This window comes from Hyla sarda, chromosome 2 (genome assembly GCF_029499605.1).
Source record: "Hyla sarda isolate aHylSar1 chromosome 2, aHylSar1.hap1, whole genome shotgun sequence".
Taxonomy (NCBI): Eukaryota; Metazoa; Chordata; class Amphibia; order Anura; family Hylidae; genus Hyla; species Hyla sarda.
In genome coordinates, this window is record NC_079190.1 from 95,454,719 (window position 1) to 95,472,203 (window position 17,485).

The window sequence follows — 17,485 nt, forward strand, 5'->3', positions numbered from 1 at the left end:
AAGTGGCCAGTACTTAATGCCCTCTTTATAAGACATTTAAACATTGCCTTTTGTAACTGTTATTGATGTATGAAATAGCACAGAAGTCTGCACTATTGCCTCCAGCAAAAAAAATGTAAACCCTGATTTTAAAAAATGTGGCATTATTTTGGGATAGGGCTTAGGGGGAAGGGACTGAGCCTACCATGACCTGATAGATATATCATAAGGTATGCCAGAAATTGCAGCAGTTATGTCAGAAATCTACACAAGTTCCTAGCCTGGCACATGGAATGGGGGCAAGATGCAAAAAATTTATTACACAACTTGTGTCCTTAAGACATCAGGGAGAAGAGGGAGAATAGCGGGAGAAAGCAACATCTTTTTCTCCCACTACTCCTGTCAAAAAAACAACGGCGCCCTACGGACCCTATAATAGTAAATGGGATCTGTCAGGACCCGTTGCTGTCCGTTGTGCCCTGTCCAGATAATGGACATTAAAGGCACACACAAAAAAAAAATGCCAATTAACTGCTTGATGGGGCTTTGGCACTTCTACAAGTATGGTAGCCTCTTCAGTGTTTACTTCTCATTGTCCATTCCAAACTATTAATAGCAGTGATACAAGGTACATTATTTAGCATTGTCCCATTCAAGTACTGTAGTGCCTTAACACAGCTGATAAGCAGGGGTGTTGGGAGTTTAACCCTAGCCAATCTAATACTAAATGTCTATTCTGAGGATGGGGATACATTTTTCTTAATCTGGATAACCCCTTTAACCTTACATTGCAGGGAAAGAATACCATAAGTAACCACTTCTATATTTAGAATTTCAGAATTTTCGGTCCGAGTGCACAGGACTGTTAGTTTCTATAACGCTTTGGTTGTGATCAAATATCTTTCTAGTATATCCTGAAGTCAAAACACAACATGTGACAACAAGGAAGGAGTTAAAATGTGTGTCTCCTGAAAATTAATGAAAATTGAGGAAGTGATGCTAAAACCTGACAGACTTTTCTGTTTTCTTAATTTTACCTCTTTATTCAGTCGTCATGACAACCAGAGTACCGAAAATGTTGCAAAACTGCAGGAATAATTAAACGTAGTGGTGTTGCACACTCTAATGGAGGAGATATGTAGCAGGTCTTCTGAAACGGGACTAAGAAGTCGTACTGTGTAGGGAGGATGCTTCATAGATGGGATGAGAACCCAGAGAATCCGTTCTTAGTGTAATTATGGATTGTGTCATCTATTTCCTCTATTCACCAGAACAAAATAATTTCTAGCAGTGAGCAGACTCCTGGATAATGGGAACCCCCTTTCTGGAAACAGGAGGCTTCACAGAGCATTATATTTCCACATTAAAAATATTTTAAAATCAATATATTTGAGGATTTTGCCAGAGGCTGGTTGTGATGGTCATATTGTCAGTGGATGCTGATGGCGGTGCTATTGTCATAGAGCTTCATGCAGCTTATAAGGAGGGTAAAAGCGCATTATGCTCACAAAACCAATCATGCAAGGAGCAGGACACTTTTAGCATTGCTTTCTTATAGGGTACTATTATACTATTATGAATGATATATGTGTGTGTGTGTGTGTGTGTGTATATATATATATATATATATATATATATATAACTGTTGGCATGTCATTCAGGCATAAATGCTGAAATGGCCTCTGTCTGATACAAAAACTTTTCATATGTTGTACATCTTGGCAAAACATTAATTTTGCTAATATACTTTACTCAACTTTACTCAACAAGTGAGGGTGGGCTAGCACTCCTATGTGCAGTCTGATAGAACAGGAGAGAGCACAGAAGAGTGCTATCAGACAAGAGAGAGGACAGAGGAGTCCTATCAGACAGGAGAGAGCACAGAGGAGTCCTATCAGACAGGAGAGCGCACAGAGGAGTCTTATCAGATGGGAGAGAGCACAGAATGGTGCTGTCAGACAGGAGAGAGCACATAGGAGTACTATCAGACAGGAGAGAGCACAGTGGAGTACTATCAGACAGGAGAGAGCACAGAGGAGTACTATCAGACAGGAGAGAGCACAGTGGAGTATTATCAGACAGGAGAGCACAGAGGAGTCCCATAAGACAGGTAAGCGCACAGAGGAGTCTTATCAGAAGGGAGAGAGCACAGAATAGTGCTATCTGACAGGAGAGAGTATAGAGGAGTACTATCAGACAGGAGAGAGCACAGTGGAGTACTATCAGACAGGAGAGAGCACAGAGGAGTACTATCAGACAGGAGAGAGCACAGTGGAGTACTATCAGACAGGACAGAGCACAGAGGAGTGCTATCAGACAAGAGATAGCGCATAGGAGTCCTATCAGACAGGAGAGAGCACAGAGGAGTCCTATCAGACAGGAGAGCACAGAACAGTGCTGTCAGACAGGAGAGAGCACAGAGGAGTACTATCAGACAGGAGAGAGCACAGTGGAGTACTATCAGACAGGAGAGAGCACAGAGGAGTACTATCAGACAGGAGAGAGCACAGTGGAGTACTATCAGACAGGAGAGCACAGAGGAGTCCAATCAGACAGGTAAGCACACAGAGGTGTCTTATCAGACGGGAGAGAGCACAGAATAGTGCTATCAGACAGGAGAGAGCATGGAGGAGTACTATCAGACAAGAGAGAGCACAGAAGAGTGCTATCAGACAGCAGAGAGTACAGAGGAGTACTACCAGACATGAGAGAGCACAGAGGAGTCCCATCAGACAGGAGAGGGCACACAGGAGTACTATCACACAGGAGAGAACACAGAGGAGTCCTATCAGACAAGAGAGAGCACAGAGGAGTCCAATCAGACAGGAGAAAGCACAGAGGAGTCCTATCAGACAGGAGAGAGTACAGAGGAGTACTATCTGCCAGGAGAGAGCACAGAGGAGTCCTATCAGACAGGAGAGAGCACAGAGGAGTTCTATCAGACAGGGAAGGGCACACAGGAGTGCTGTTAGACAGGAGAGAGCATAGAGGAGTACTATCAGACAGGAGAGAGCACAGAGGAGTGCTATCAGACAGGAGAGAGCACAGTGGAGTACTATCAGACAGGAACGAGCACAGAGGAGTACTATCAGAAAAGAGAGAACAAAGGGGAGTACTATTAGACAGGAGAGAGCACAATGGAGTACTATCAGACAGGAGATCACAGAGGAGTCCAATCAGACAGGTAAGCACACAGAGGAGTCTTATCCGACGGGAGAGAGCACGGAATAGTGCTATCAGACAGGAGAGACCATAGAGGAGTACTATCAGACAGGAGAGAGCACAGTGGAGTACTATCAGACAGGAGAGAGCACAGAGGAGTCCTATCAGACAGGAGAGCGCACAGAACAGTGCTGTCAGACAGGAGAGCACAGAGGAATACCATCAGACAGGAGAGAGCACAGTGGAGTACTATCAGACAGGAGAGAGCACAGAGGAGTACTATCAGACAGGAGAGAGCACAGTGGAGTACTATCAGACAGGAGAGAGCACAGAGGAGTCCTATAAGACAGGAGAGCGTACAGAGGAGTCTTATCAGACGGGATAGAGCACAGAATAGTGCTGTCAGACAGGAGAGAGTACAGAGGAGTACTATCAGAGAATAGAGGGCACAGTGGGGTACCATCAGACAGGAGAGAGCACAGAGGAGTACTATCAGACAGGAGAGAGCACAGTGGAGTGTTATCAGACAGGAGAGCACAGAGGAGTCCCATCAGACAGGAGAGAGTACAGAGGAGTACTATCAGACAGGAGAGAGCACAGAGGAGTCCCATCAGACAGGTAAGCACACAGAGGAGTCTTATCCGACGGGAGAGAGCACGGAATAGTGCTATCAGACAGGAGAGACCATAGAGGAGTACTATCAGACAGGAGAGAGCACAGTGGAGTACTATCAGACAGGAGAGAGCACAGAGGAGTCCTATCAGACAGGAGAGCGCACAGAACAGTGCTGTCAGACAGGAGAGCACAGAGGAATACTATCAGACAGGAGAGAGCACAGTGGAGTACTATCAGACAGGAGAGAGCACAGAGGAGTACTATCAGACAGGAGAGAGCACAGTGGAGTACTATCAGACAGGAGAGAGCACAGAGGAGTCCTATAAGACAGGAGAGCGTACAGAGGAGTCTTATCAGACGGGATAGAGCACAGAATAGTGCTGTCAGACAGGAGAGAGTACAGAGGAGTACTATCAGAGAATAGAGGGCACAGTGGGGTACCATCAGACAGGAGAGAGCACAGAGGAGTACTATCAGACAGGAGAGAGCACAGTGGAGTGTTATCAGACAGGAGAGCACAGAGGAGTCCCATCAGACAGGAGAGAGTACAGAGGAATCCTATCAGACAAGAGAGAGCACAGAGGAGTCCAATCAGACAGGAGAGAGCACAGTGGTGTACTATCAGACAGGAGAGAGCACAGAGAAGTACTATCAGACAGGAGAGAGCACAGAGGAGACCTGTCAGACAGGAGAGAGCTTAGTGGTGTACTATCAGACAGGAGAGAGCACAGAGAAGTACTATCAGACAGGAGAGAGCACAGAGGAGAACTATCAGACAAGAGAGAGCACAGAGGAGTCCAATCAGACAGGAGAGAGCACAGAGAAGTCCTATCAGACAGGAGAGCGCACAGAACAGTGCTGTCAGACAGGAGAGAGCACAGAGGAGTACCATCAGACAGGAGAGAGCACAGTGGAGTACTATCAGACAGGAGAGAGCACAGATGAGTACTATCAGACAGGAGAGAGCACAGAGGAGTCCTATCAGACAGGAGAGAAGGCACAGAGGAGTCTTATCAGACGGGAGAGAGCACAGAATAGTGCTGTCAGACAGGAGAGAGCACAGAGGAGTACTATCAGACAGGAGAGAGCACAGTGGAGTATTATCAGACAGGAGAGCACAGAGGAGTCCCATAAGACAGGTAAGCGCACAGAGGAGTCTTATCAGAAGGGAGAGAGCACAGAATAGTGCTATCTGACAGGAGAGAGTATAGAGGAGTACTATCAGACAGGAGAGAGCACAGTGGAGTACTATCAGACAGGAGAGAGCACAGAGGAGTACTATCAGACAGGAGAGAGCACAGTGGAGTACTATCAGACAGGACAGAGCACATAGGAGTGCTATCAGACAAGAGATAACACATGGGAGTCCTATCAGACAGGAGAGAGCACAGAGGAGTCCTATCAGACAGGAGAGCACAGAACAGTGCTGTCAGACAGGAGAGAGCAGAGAGGAGTACTATCAGACAGGAGAGAGCACAGTGGAGTACTATCAGACAGGAGAGAGCACAGAGGAGTACTATCAGACAGGAGAGAGCACAGTGGAGTACTATCAGACAGGAGAGCACAGAGGAGTCCAATCAGACAGGTAAGCACACAGATGTGTCTTATCAGACGGGAGAGAGCACAGAATAGTGCTATCAGACAGGAGAGAGCATAGAGGAGTACTATCAGACAGGAGAGAGCACAGAGGAGTACTATCAGACAAGAGAGAGCACAGAAGAGTGCTATCAGACAGCAGAGAGTACAGAGGAGTACTACCAGACAGGAGAGAGCACAGAGGAGTCCCATCAGACAGGAGAGGGCACACAGGAGTACTATCACACAGGAGAGAACACAGAGGAGTCCTATCAGACAAGAGAGAGCACAGAGGAGTCCAATCAGACAGGAGAAAGCACAGAGGAGTCCTATCAGACAGGAGAGAGTACAGAGGAGTACTATCTGCCAGGAGAGAGCACAGAGGAGTCCAATCGGACAGGAGAGAGCACAGAGGAGTCCTATCAGACAGGAGAGAGCACAGAGGAGTTTTATCAGACAAGGAAGGGCACACAGGAGGAGTCCTATCAGACAGGATAGAGCACAGAACAGTGCTGTCAGACAGGAGAGAGCACAGAGGAGTACCATCAGACAGGAGAGAGCACAGTGGAGTACTATCAGACAGGAGAGAGCACAGATGAGTATTATCAGACAGGAGAGAGCACAGAGGAGTCCTATCAGACAAGAGATAGCACATAGGAGTCCTATCATACAGGAGAGAGCACAGAGGAGTCCTATCAGACAGGAGAGCACAGAAAGGAGAGGGCACACAGGAGTACTATTAGACAGGAGAGAGCATAAAGGAGTACTATCAGACAGGAGAGAGCACAGTGGAGTACTATCAGACAGGAGAGAGCACAGAGGAGTCTTATCAGACGGGAGAGAGCACGGAAAAGTGCTATCAGACAGGAGAGAGCACAGAGGAGTACTATCAGACAGGAGAGGGCACACAGGAGTACTATCACACAGGAGAGAACACAGAGGAGTCCTATCAGACAAGAGAGAGCACAGAGGAGTACTATCAGACAGGAGAAAGCACAGAGGAGTCCTATCAGACAGGAGAGAGCACAGAGGAGTACTATCTGCCAGGAGAGAGCACAGAGGAGTCCAATCGGACAGGAGAGAGCACAGATGAGTCCTATCAGACAGGAGAGAGCACAGAGAAGTTCTATCAGACAGGGAAGGGCACACAGGAGTGCTGTTAGACAGGAGAGAGCAAAGAGGAGTACTATCAGACAGGAGAGAGCACAGAGGAGTGCTATCAGACAGGAGAGAGCACAGTGGAGTACTATCAGACAGGAGAGAGCACAGAGGAGTACTATCAGAAAAGAGAGAACAAAGGGGAGTACTATCCGACAGGAGAGAGCACAATGGAGTACTATCAGACAGGAGATCACAGAGGAGTCCCATCAGACAGGAGAGAGAGCACAGTGGAGTACTATCAGACAGGAGAGAGCACAGAGGAGTGCTATCAGACAAGAGAGAGCACAGAGGAGTCCCATCAGACAGGAGAGAGCACAGTGGAGTACTATCAGACAGGAGAGAGCACAGAGGAGTGCTATCAGACAAGAGAGAGCACAGAGGAGTACTATCAGACAGGAGAGAGCACAGAGGAGTACTATCAGAAAAGAGAGAACAAAGGGGAGTACTATCCGACAGGAGAGAGCACAATGGAGTACTATCAGACAGGAGATCACAGAGGAGTCCCATCAGACAGGAGAGAGCACAGTGGAGTACTATCAGACAGGAGAGAGCACAGAGGAGTGCTATCAGACAAGAGAGAGCACAGAGGAGTCCTATCAGACAGGAGAGAGCACAGAGGAGTCCTATCAGACAGGAGAGCGCACAGAACAGTGCTCTCAGACAGGAGAGAGCACAGAAGAATACTATCAGACAGGAGAGAGCACAGAGGAATCCTATCAGACAAGAGAGAGCACAGAGGACTCCAATCAGACAGGAGAAAGCACAGAGGAGTCCTATCAGACAGGAAAGAGCACAGAGGAGTCGTATCAGAAAGGAGAGAGCACAGAGGAGTTCTATCAGAAAGGAGAGGGCACACAGGAGTACTATTAGACAGGAGAGAGCATAGAGGAGTACTATCAGACAGGAGAGAGCACAGTGGAGTACTATCAGACAGGAGAGAGCACAGAGGAGTCCTATCAAACAGGAGAGCGCACAGAGGAGTCTTATCAGACGGGAGAGAGCACAGAAAAGTGCTATCAGACAGGAGAGAGCACAGAGGAGTACTATCAGACAGGAGAGAGCACAGTAGAGTACTATCAGACAGGAGAGAGCACAGAGGAGTACTATCAGACAGGAGAGAGCACAGTGGAGTACTATCAGACAGGAGAGCACAGAGGAGTCCCATCAGACAGGAGAGAGTACATAGGAGTACTATCAGACAAGAGAGAGAGCACAGAAGAGTGCTATCAGACAGGAGAGATTACAGAGGAGTACTATTAGACAGGAGAGAGCACAGAGGAGTCCCATCAGACAGGAGAGCACAGAGGAGTCCTATCAGACAGGAGAGGGCACACAGGAGTACTATCACACAGGAGAGAACACAGAGGAATCCTATCAGACAAGAGAGAGCACAGAGGAGTCCAATCAGACAGGAGAAAGCACAGAGGAGTCCTATCAGACAGGAGAGAGCACAGAGGAGTACTATCAGACAGGAGAGAGCATAGAGGAGTACTATCAGACAGGAGTGAGCACAGAGGAGTGCTATCAGACAGGAGAGAGCACAGAGGAGTACTACCAGACAGGAGAGGGCACACAGGAGTACTATCAGACAGGAGAGAACACAGAGGACTCCTATCAGACAGAAGAGAGCACAGAAGAGTGCTATCAGACAGGAGAGAGCACAGAAGAGAGCTATCGGACAGGAGAGAGCACAGAGGAGTTCTATTGTTAAGGATGGGTTAAGGTGCGGCCTTAAACTATGAGTGACTACCGCTGAACTATTTTGCTGAGTGTTGACGTAAGCAAATTCACACCAGAGCAGGTTGGTATGAATTCCCTCCTCGGTACTGACTTCAGGGAGTTCTGTTTATCATTATTATGAGTATAGATATAGCGATCAATATATCAGAATATTATAGACCCAACACTATCAGACAGGAGAGAGCACAGAGGAGTCCTATCAGATAGGAGAGAACACAGAAGAGCCCTATCGGACAGGAGAGAGCACAGAGGAGTCCTATCAGACAGGAGAGAACACAGAAAAGTCCTATCAGACAGGAGAGAGCACCGAGGAGTGCTATCAGAGAGGAGAGAGCACAGAGCAGTGCTATCGGACAGGAGAGAGCACAGAGGAGTGCTATCAGACAGGAGAGAGCACAGAGGAGTCCTATCAGACAGGAGAGAACATAGAAAAGTCCTATCAGACAGGAGAGAGCACCGAGGAGTACTATCAGACAGTGCTAGCCCATTCTCACTTACTGAACTTTGTCCATGCCTGTGCTTCATTTTGGATAAAGCCATAATTTCCATAAAAAGGATATACAATTTTCTTATGAAGTATAATAGAAAGGTTAATGTTTTGCCAAGATGTACGACATATAAAATGTTTTTGTATCTGACAGTGCCCATTTAAGTTTGCCAGTGAGATGGCCAAAGGCCTTGTTAAGGGGGGTGCAAAAGGAGCTGAAGCCCTGAATCTTGCACCCATACTCCTGGGTCAGGCTGACTCACTAATGGGGATACAGGTGAAAGCAGCCTGTTAGTGTTATCCACAGGATCTGACAAAAGACTGTGACCTCTGCCCCCACACAGTGCAGGTGTGATTACGTCACTCATCGGTGCCTGCACTGTGAAGAAAGAATGGCATGACCAGAGTGTTTAGCGGAAGAGAGATTGCTGCTTGCAACATGTGCATCTGTGTGGGTTTTTTCTATTATGACATCTGGCTACTGCAGGGGCTAACTGACAAGCTACCTACTTACCTACTTGGCTACCTACCATGCTAGTTACCCAACTATCTACCTACCTACTGGACTACCCACCTACCTAGCTTACTACCTATCTGGCTTCCTAGCTAGCTATCTCTCTACCTGACTACCTACCGACTTACCTACCTGGTTTCCTAGTTAGCCAACTACCTACCTACCAACTTGGCTACCTAGGCAGTTACCTAGCTAGCTACCTATCTGGCTACCTATCTACCTAGCTACATATCTACCTGGCTTCCTAGCTAGTAAGCTAACTACCTGGTTAACAAGCAGCTTACATACCTGGGTACCTACCGAGCTAGCTACCTATCTACCTGGCTACATATGTACCTGGCTTCCTAGCTAGCTAGGTACCTGACTACCTAGCTAGCTACCTACCTAAATAGCTAATTAGCTTGCCACCTATCTAATTTGCTACATATCTACCTGGCCTCTTAGCTAGCTACCTACCTGGCTACACACATACCTACCTACCAACTTCTTTATCTACTGGGGGTCAATCTGGGGGTATTTACATAAGAGGGGGCTACATAATAAGGGAACTATCTAACTACTGTGGGACATACCTAGCTAATGAGAGAACTACATGCCTACTGTGAGGGACACCAAGAGGGGCATTATTACAGTTTAGGGGCCTGAAGATCGGGAGATTATGTAGAGGTGGGGAAGGCATTGGAAAAATGCGGAGCCTAAGATTTGGCTAGAAGAAGTCAACATGGCTGTCTGTGCCAGACCAAAAAGAAAAGAAAAGAGGACAGCTGTTATCAGAGAAGACGACACCTGTGAGTCACTAGATGTAACTGTAATCACTTATATGGCATACACATCCTGTGTACAGCTGACATATACCTTAATATGGTCAATGTATGTGGGAATATTGGTCTTTTGTATAGTTGATTTTATTAATTTACAATATTGAGGTATTCTTCAGTCATAATTATTGGTGGTCATGGTGTGACAGTATTATTTGCCCTTACTGGTAATACACAAAACTAGCAACCATGCTAATCATTTTTGGTAAATTTTTAGTATCCAGCAGATTTCCAAGCAAAATAATTAACAAAGTCCAGCATACACTTCATGTGTTCACATTTATTCAAGCAGCATCATATTACAATAGCAATGTTTTAACCCTCCCTGTGTACATGATTCTTGATAAAGATTTTTTGCTTGGATGTAATGCCGACTTGTCGATCGGGGTCTCAGTCCTGAGACCAACATTGATCTCTTGATATAGCTGGATGAAGCGCATGACAAGAGCGAGCTCATTTCAGTAGATGGGCTTCATTATAGTCTATGGAGTGCCCCTCACCCTCACCTGCAATATGATGATATAAAAACCAAGCCAGGGAGTCAAGGGTGTTTCTTCCATGAGCTTCACTGATCAATACTTTTGACATATCTGCATAACATTTTAACAGTTTTTATTTAATGCTAGTAATGTTTTACTATAAGTATAACATGTATACTTTTTTACTGATTTATTTATTTGAGCTAATTCATTGCCACAAGGGTTAAGGGAGATAAATCATCTACAAAAACGTATCCTCTATCCACAGAATAGGAGATATGTATTAGTTCACAGGGGGTCCGATCGCTGTAACCTCCACAATTTCCTGTATGGGGCCCCAGCTCTCTCAGGGAACGGGGCGTGTCGACCCCTGCACGAAGCAGTGGCCGACACGCCCCCTCCATATATTTCTATGGGAGAGGCATTTAGATATCTCCGGCTCTCCCATAGAGATATATGGAAGGAGCGTGTCGGCCACCATTTCGTGCTGGGTTCGACATGCATGTACAGGAGATCACAGGAGGTCCTATTCGTCGGACCCCCTTTGATCTAAAACTTATGCTCTATCTTGCGGATAGGGGATACATTTTTTGTAAATGATACTTCCCCTTTAATTGCTTATGGACCCTGAGTGGTGAAAAATTTGTTGGAATAACAGCAAATATTGTAAACAATTAAATATGATGTGTACATATTCTATCTAGATAGAAATCGAGCCCTCGAGTTATTTCCTCTGCTGGGCACAATATACCCCAATCTGAATCTGAAAAACACTCCCAGCAGCTAAGCGGAGCTGATCGGGACCATCGTGGTGAAATCGAGATGTCCCAATCAGCTGAGAGGACGGCAAGAGGGCCCTTACCTGCCTCCTCACTCTGCGATCGGTTCTCCAAGGCTCCAGGCAGCCTCTACAGGCTGGAGCAATAGAGTACCGATAGCACTGCACTGATCAATGCTATGCTGTGGCATAGCATTGTTCAGTGTATATAATCTGAAGATTGCATGTTGTAGTCCCCTATGAGAACTGAAAAACAATGTAAAAAAATATTTAAAAAAATCTTAATAAATGTGAATTAACCATTCCAATTTTGGACTTTTGTATATATTTTTTTACGTTTACGCCATTGGCCTTGCGGTTTTATTAACATTATATTTTTATAGTTCAGACATTTATGCACGCGGTGTTACCCCATATGTTTAATTTTATTTTTGTTTGCATTTTTTTTTTTTAAATGGGTAAAGGGGTTTGAATCACAACAATGATAACAATGACAAATGATAAATGTCTACCTAGATGCTTTTCAGTGCCAAGCATGCTAGAGTTGCACGTTTTACGCAATGGCCACTCCACCCCAGACCACACATAGCTAGCCGCACCATGCCAATTTTAAAGTGCCCACCAGATGTATCATGCGCAAATTTGAGTGACTATTTATCAGGCCAGGTCTAATTTTCATACCTGCTGCACAAATCTGTTCTCCAGTGAGCAACCTAGAGTCACACCTAACATTATCCAGCATGTATTCAAAGGAACTTTCATCGACTGGACAAGACGTGTAAAAATATTCCCCAAAACCTCCCTGATCACACATGAACCCCTAAGTATTAAAAAGCGTTAACTTGATTGAACATCCTTGTAGCCAGATATCTTATATCATTTCCTATTTGTACTAGATTGAATTTTTCCTGTGGTTCAGCCCAAATTTTGAACCAAAACAGTTGCTTCTCTAAACCCTAAACCCACATAATCTCCTTATGCCTGTTCTATCTTCCAGAGGAAAAGTTACAGACTATGCCACCTGCTGGCTGACGTAGGGAAGTTACCTTTTTTATAACCTGGTTATCTTACAACAGTTCTACCCTGTTTGCCACTTCGGATTCAGGGCGCTGCAGGTCAAACAGACTCCCATACTGTTATCTTGTTGTAGAAGAGATACTTAAAAGCTTGTATTGATAAATATTTGATATATTAATTTACTATATGGAAAGAGGGAAGGGGACAATGCAAGGCAAATTATGTTAGGTGACAACATCATGTTGCATTAGGTTAGTCTAAAAACAATGACTGACAAAGAACAGCTGAGGAGCTTTTGGCAAAGTAAAGGAAACCGGCCTGACACATGTTCAGAGTATGAGGATGCAGCAATGACATTTCACACTACTGTTTCAATGTGACAATACACAACGTGTAATCCAACAACTAAATGGTTATTTAATTGTTTTCTTTTTAGACCTTTTTAATCTGGCAGGTTTAACATTGAAACATCAAAGTTAGACAATATGTCCTGAAGAAGCTTCCTCTCTACCTGTCACTGGTATAATAGTTTCTCTTGTCTGCCCTTTCTCCCTTCTCTCTCATTGTCTTTTCTTTTCCCTTTTTAAGAATAACAATTAAATGGTCACTAACCTTTCAATAAATGTTGTCTAAATCAATAGTACAAGAGTACAAGTGAATAAAAAAAAAAAGAAAGAAAAACTTTGAAGTATATTTTATTATAGACCAATGCAAATTATTCCACCCATCTGGATTCTGGATGGTTTCCATTTAACATAAAACCTTTTATAAAAGCTTGAACCTAGGGAAATAATTTTCTCATATAGACATGTAGTGTTCAATTTTAGGATAATGTCAGCAATTGGAGGTGCAACCCGTGTTTTCCATCAGCAAGCGTAACCTTAACTATTATGAAAATAAGGCAAGTTATCACCCTAAGAGGTGGAGGGACAGCGTCCATATCTAGAAACAATAAGGCCATACTAGCGGTAACATTCACATGAAGCTTGAGAACTCCACGTAAAAGGTGAATGCATGCATCCCAGAAAGGGGGTACAACTGGGCATTGCCACAAAATATGAAATAGAGTACCCTTATGACCACAATTGCACCAGCAATCCTGAGAGGATCCTGGATACATGATCACCAAGTGGTCTGGAGTGAAGTACCATCGGAGTGTGGGATTCAAAGAAACGACTTATGTACAATTTGAAAACTCTTTTATAAAAAAAAAAAAAAAAAATGATAAGACCTCTGAGGGTATTTTTTGCAAAAATGGGTCATGGGTCATTGAGTCACTATCATCGGGGACTTTTTATGTTGCCTCACCTGAGCGGGGTGCGCATTTGAGGCAACAGGTTAGGGACGGCCACACACATCACATTCCCAGAATGATGATTCAGAGCCTAGGTTTTGGGGTGGGCATATTTTTTAGTTTTGGCTATGCTCTGGGTCATCATTCTGGGAACATAATTTATAATTTTATGTCCCACTGTACCCCCCTTTAGTTACTTAGTGTACCCAAGTTATTTACCCCATGTAATGCCCTTTGAGGGGGGGGGGGGTCCCGCTGTTCTGGCTCCACAGGCAGCAATGCAAAGCTCAAGGACCCTGACTGATCTCCTGCACCTCTGAGACCGGTGTGCACGCTGTTTACGCCAAGAAATGAGGTATGTCCTTACTCCAAAGAAATATATTTACAAATTTACAGTAACATTTTCTCCTGTTACCACTTGTGAAAATAAAAAAATTGGGGTAATCCCAGCAAACCCCAGTATAAAAAAAATCTAATTTTTCATTTTCACATACCACTTAATGAACATTTATTAAACACCTGTGGGGTGTTAAGGCTCACTGTACCCCTTGCTATGTTCCCTGAGGGGTGATGTTTCCAAAATGGTATGCCATGTGTTTTTTTTTTTTTAACATAGGGGCTTCCTAAATGCGACATGCCCCCCCATTTCAGCAAAATTTGCAAATGTGACTCCTTCTCTTCTGAGCATTGTAGTACACTAGCAGAGCACTTGACGTTCACACATGGGGTATTTCCATACTCAGAAAAGATGGGGTTACACATTTTGGGGGGAATTTCTTCAATTAACCCTTGTAAAAATTAAAAATTTGGGGAAAAAGCAGCATTTTAGTGAAAAATAAAAGAAAAAATTATTTACACATCCAAAGTTGTCAAACACCTGTGGGGTGTTAAGGCTCACTGTACCCCTTGTTACATGCCTTGAGGGGTGTAGTTTAAAAATAGCATGCCATGTAGAGTTTTTTTTGCTGTTCTGGCACCATAGCGGCTTCTTAAATGGGACATGCCCCCCAAAAACCATTTCAGCAAAATTTGCTTTTCAAAAGCCAAATGTGACTCCTTCTCTTCTGAGCATTGTAGTGCGCCAGTAGAGCACTTGACGTCCACACATGGGGTATTTCCATACTCAGAAGAGATGAGGTTGCAAATTTTGGGAGGCATTTTGTCCTATTATCCCTTGTAAAAATTTTACATTTTAGGGAAAACCAGCATTTTAGTGAAAAAAAATAAAGATAATTTACACATCCAACTTTAACAAAAAGTCGTCAAACACCTGTGGGGTGTTAAGGCTCACTGGACCCCTTGTTACGTGCCTTGAGGGGAGTAGTTTCCAAAATAGTATGCCATGTAGGTTTTTTTTTTTTTTTTTTTGCTGTCCTGCCACCATAGGGGCTTCTTAAATGGGACATGCCCCCCAAAAACCATTTCAGCAAAATTTGCTTTTCAAAAGCAAAATGTGACTCCTTCTCTTCTGAGCATTGTAGTGCACCATCAGAGCACTTGGCGTCCACACATGGGGTATTTCCATACTCAGAAGAGATGGGGTTACAAATTTTGGGAGGCATTTTGTCCTATTATCCCTTGTAAAAAAAAATTATTTGAGGGAAAACCAGCATTTTGGTGAAAAAAAAATTAAAAAATCATTTACACATCCAACTTTAACGAAAAGTCGTCAAACATCTGTGGGGTGTTAAGCTCACTGGACCCCTTGTTACATGCATTGAGGGGTGTAGTTTCCAAAATAGTATGCCATGTGTTTTTTTTTGTTTTTTTTTCTGTCCTGGCACCATAGGGGCTTCTTAAATGGGAAATGCCCCCAAAAACCATTTCAGCTAAATTTGCTTTTCAAAAGCCAAATGTGACTCCTTCTCTTCTGAGCATTGTAGTGCGCCAGCAGTGCACTTGACGTCCACACATGGGGTATTTCCATATTCAGAAAAGATGGGGTTCCAAATTTAGGGGGGGCATTTTGTCCTATTATCCCTTGTGAAAAAAAATATTTGAGGGAAAACCAGCATTTTGGTGAAAAAAATAAAAAAATCATTTACACATCCAACTTCATTGAAAAGTCGTTAAACACCTGTGGAATGTTAAGGCTCACTGGACCCCTTGTTACGTCCCTTGAGGGGTGTAGTTTCCAAAATAGTATGCTATGTGTTTTTTTTTTGCTGTCCTGGCACCATAGGGGCTTCCTAAATGTGACATGCCCCCCAAAAACCATTTCAGAAAAACTCACTCTCCAAAATCCCACTGTTGCTCCTTCCCTTCTGAGCTCTCTACTGCGCCGCCGAACACTTGACATACACGTATGAGATATTTTCTTACTCGAGAGAAATTGGGTTACACATTTTAGGAAGGTTTCTCTCCTTTTACCCCTTGTAAAAATTCAAAAACTGGGTCTACAAGAACATGCCAGTTAAAAAATGACTATTTTGAATTTTCTCCTTCAAATTGCTGCTATTCCTGTGAAACACCTAAAGGGTTAACAAACCTTTTGAATGTCATTTTTAATACTTTGAGGGGTGCTGTTTTTATAATGGGGTCATTTATGGGGTATTTCTAATATGAAGACCCTTCAAATCCACTTCAAAACAGAACTGGTCCCTGAAAAATTTCGATTTTGAAAATTTTGTGAAAAATTGGAAAATTGCTGCTATACTTTGAAGCCCTCTGATGTCTTCCAAAAGTAAAAACATGTCAACTTTATGATGGAAACATAAAGTAGAGACATTTTATATATTTGAATCAATATATAATTTATTTGGAATATTCATTTTCCTTATAAGCAGAGAGCTTCAAAGTTAACAAAAAAAATGCAACATTTTGAATTTTTTCCTCAAATTTTTAAATTTTTCACCAAGAAATGATGCAAGTATCGACAAAATGTTACCACTAACATAAAGTAGAATATGGTATGAAAAAACTAACTCAGAATCAGAATGAAAGGTAAAAGCATCCCAGAGTAATTAATGTTTGAAGTGAAAGTGGTCAGATGTGCAAAAAACGCTCTGGTCCTACAGTGAAAATTGGCCTGGTCCTTAAGGGGTTAAATAGTCAGGAAGATGCAGTTTTAAGGCCTGCATTTTTGCTGCATTTAGGAGGTAATAGAAAAGTACACCAAACTGACTTATAATCTGCATAGCAGCAGGGACCGACTCCACGGGATCTGTTAGGGATTAGATCACATCATCCGCATAAAGTGAGATGACGTGATCCTTGTAGCCAACAGTTATTCCTGAAATCTGGGGACTAGATCTCAGCGACTGGGCAAGGGACTCCATACAAAGGATGAAAATCAAGGGGGTAAGCGGGCACCTCTGCCTTGTGCTGTTAGTAATGTTAAACTCTGCTGATAAGGTACCGTTAATGAATACCCTGGCAGAATGTGAGGTACATAGCGACATAATCGCTCGCAAAATTTCTCCCGGCGAAACAAACACCTTCTTGGCGTCTAGTGCCAGCAACAAAGCAGGGGTGCCACGCTCCTCGAAATGATGGAGCAGATTAAGCAACCTGCGGGTATTGTCCGAGGCTTGACGGCCAGGAACAAACCCAGCTTGGTTGGGGGCTATTAGACAAAGAAGGACTGAGGATGTTCGGCTGGCAATTAGTTTTGCAAAGATTTTTAGGTCTTGATTGAGGAGGGAGATGAGTTTGAAGTTTTGAGGGACATCTGGAAATTTGCCCGGTTTCGGTAAAATGACTACTATGTTTCTTTGTCAATAGCGTGCTGACAGAAATTGTGAAGATGGGGTAAGAGTATGTCACTTAAAGGGCTTCTGTAGTCCTCATGGGTAAGGTCAGGTCCTGCAGTTGGGTGTCAGTTAAAGAGGGAAGTTGAAGAGAGGCAAGAAAGCTATTAATAGAGG